The sequence below is a fragment of the Aptenodytes forsteri genome, unplaced genomic scaffold, assembly GCF_000699145.1.
Source record: "Aptenodytes forsteri isolate BGI_AS27 unplaced genomic scaffold, ASM69914v1 Scaffold108, whole genome shotgun sequence".
Classification (NCBI taxonomy): Eukaryota; Metazoa; Chordata; class Aves; order Sphenisciformes; family Spheniscidae; genus Aptenodytes; species Aptenodytes forsteri.
Window position 1 is genome coordinate 6,039,703 of NW_008794448.1, and position 3,248 is coordinate 6,042,950.

A 3,248-nucleotide genomic window follows, 5' to 3' on the forward strand; every position below is an offset into this window, starting at 1 on the left:
CTCGCACCCTCTACCCCGGCGACTCTCGGCGCCGCGCCGGTAAGTCACACCTGCCGGTGGATCGTAAGGCCGGGCAGCCGCGGGCCTGTCGCTGCTCAGTGGGCAACGACAGGGAGGCTTAGTTAAAGTCTCGTGTCTGGTAATGACATCATTTTAGGGATGGTATTTAAACATAATAAAAAAGGAAATAAAAATTCCTCCTATGAGAGAAATGTGGAAACTGATGGCAGAAAAGCGGCTAAACAGAACCAAAAAATTCCCGTGAAGTCTAAAATACAGGGAAACTTTGCTCAGCCTTATTAAGAAAACCAGAAGATAAAAATTACTTTTAAGTAATTAGCACGTATTCGACATTCACAAAGGTTTGCACATTTATAGCACTAAAAAAAGTAACTACTATTTACCCTGCTAGCCTTCATAAATTCCTGTATGCCCTGCAAAATGCATTTTCCCCATGAGCAGTTTCTTCCCAAGTCTTTCTTCTTGTTACCTCTTGTTCACAGCTGAGATAAATTTACAGCATGACCTCAGGTAAGGAGGGATTTATAAGATCAGCCACTGACTATATCAATTACTCAATTTATTCACTTTTTTTTTCCAGACAACTTTCGCTTCCACGGTAAAGAGTATTTTTTTTTCACTTCTACTTGTAGCATTTTTATTCCAAGGTCTCAAAGCTCTTTATTAAAACTATTAATGAAGTATTCCTGCCTGGTGAGTATTATTTATCCTGTTCGATGGGTTGCCCGGGGTCACCCAGGAAGGCTGTGGCAAGCCGAGGGGCAGGACAGGGAGGCTTGGATCCCCGTCTCTGCTCTAAACCCCAGACTGTCCCTCCTCCTAAGGAAGGAAGTGTAGGTCAGGCAGAACAATTATTTTCTTGAAACCTCTGTTTCAAGCAAACAGCAAAGTCAGACTTTCCTTCTCAATAAGCATCCTCTGACAACACTAGGTTCGAGGAGTTTGATGTTGGCTGTTACCTCCAACTACCGATGTGTCAGAGACACACATATATCTGTACATGCGGTGAAGCAGAACCCTGGCTATATAGCAGACGTGGATGCAATATGGTAAATCCTATCTAAAGAGAGGAAGTGTAAAAAGCAGCATCATTTTCTGGGAGCCCGGTAGTTGTTGTGCATCACAGAATAATGCTTATTACAGTGAAATGGCAAGAAGGGAGCCAAAGTGACCTTTAGAAAACTGGGCGTATATAGCTGACCTCTACGCTGGGTAAGTGGATGAGGGGAAGAGCTGCCAGAGTACTTCGGAAGAATAGGCTGTAACACTAAACAAGATATAGATTTTATTATTTCATTATTCTAATAAAAGTCCAGAAATGTTCTTCAAGCAGCCAAAAAGCAATGGTGTGATTTGCTAGATGGTCACCTGGAAAAACCTCTTCTGGATAATCCATTCCCTTTGTGTTCTTGTTTTGTATATGTAACTTTTTCCTATAAAATGAGCTAATGGCAGAGTCCCCTAAAAGTGAAAATCTCTCACACTAAAAGCATGCCAGCTGGGAAAACAGTAGGAAGAAAAACCAAAACGTTTTCTGGTACTGCTAGCTTGTTTTCAGCTGAAGTACACTGCTTTTAGTTCGAAATACGTTATTCTCGCTATCTGTCTGCAGCAGAGGAGCTGCTGCACGGAGGAGGGTAACGCATGGGAAGTCACGCCTGTGAGCTCCTGTTTGAGCGCCTTTCCCTCAGCCCGTGGCATCCACTCACAGCTGCAAATGAATCCAACAGCCTCGTACTCCTTCCTGGCACTATTCAAGGACACGCATACGAGTAACACAGAGGAGATGCCATTAATAGTTTCGCTGGTTTCTGTCAGGAATTTCTAGCGGAGCTATAAAACTGGGATGCCTAAGGTTAGTGGGGATGTTAATCAACGTGATGGTCCCATGAGGTGCTTCTTCAATAGCAATTTCTTCCCTCCCTAACCTCTGCAAGTTTATGGCAAAATTTCCCTGCCTTTGCCACCAGAAGAAAGTTGTCTGTTACTACAGCGGGTGTTCAGCGCTGTCGTACGCCTCGCTTGGGCCATGTCTCTCTTCCTGCTGCAATGTCCTTTTGCTATGCACGTGCCTCAGCAGCATTCAGCAATTTTTGCTCTTTCTCCCATGTCTTACAAATTGAGTGATAGTCCTTAACCTGGCAGTCTCCAGGTTTCTCCCTCTAAGTTTAGGAAGTCAAATTCTGCTGCCTCTTAGACTAGGATTTCAACAGACTTGCCACTGCATAGAAGCAGAATTTTTTGTTTCTTTTTAAAATCAGAATGGAGATGAAATGTGGTCTGTTTTCTTACTCCATGCTGTGGCTCAACAGTTGGTTCTTCGCTTGCTCACAGTGTGTAAAATCTAGTACCTAAATATAATAAAACTTACACAAAGAATGAATAAGGACAACAGTAGTGGTACCAAAATAAAATCCACATCTACAACTTTCCTAACAGTGGTTTCATCTTGTTTAAGTTTCTGAAAACTTGTTCAGCCACAGAGCAGCAACTCCTCTCAGCGGAGGAGCAGGACAGCTGGAGGGGGTAATTTCTTGAATGGCTTCAGCCTGGTTCGCAGGAGGACGACTGCCAAAAGTTAGGATGCAGTCAGACATCTCAGCAGATGACACAATTTAAACTGGTGCACCTCCAGGAAAAGGTGGCAATGATTTCAGAAAGCTCTTTCCCTTCTGGATAGACGCACGCAGACCTTCAAGACGCTGGGGCTAGCTGGCACATAAGGAATATAACGATTCAGCTTTGTTAAGCTCTTCTTTACAGAAGAGCCCCCAAAAAGTGGGCCCCCTGAGACAGGCAGGGTTCCTGGTGGGACAAGGAATCCATGTTTTCCTGTGGCTGGACAAGTGCAAAGCAGCACTGTACACAGATTGCACACAGATTTCGGGCACTAATCCCAAGTCTTGCAGCCTTGGCCTGATTCTGCTACTAACCTTCATCGCTCCGTGATTCCCCTCCTACTGGGATTATGTCATCATGTTGGAATAAGGTCCTTGGAAAATGGACTGTTTCTAATCATGATCAGCATTTCTATGACATTGTAGGTCTGATTTAAGAACTGTCGTGGTTTAACCCCAGCCAGCAACTGAGCACCACATGGCTGCTCGCTCACTAACCCCTGGTGGGATGGGGGAGAGAATCAGAAGGGTAAAAGTGAGAAAACTCGTGGGTTGAGGTAAAGACAATTTAATAGGTAAAGCAAAAGCTGCGCACGCAAGCAAAGCAAA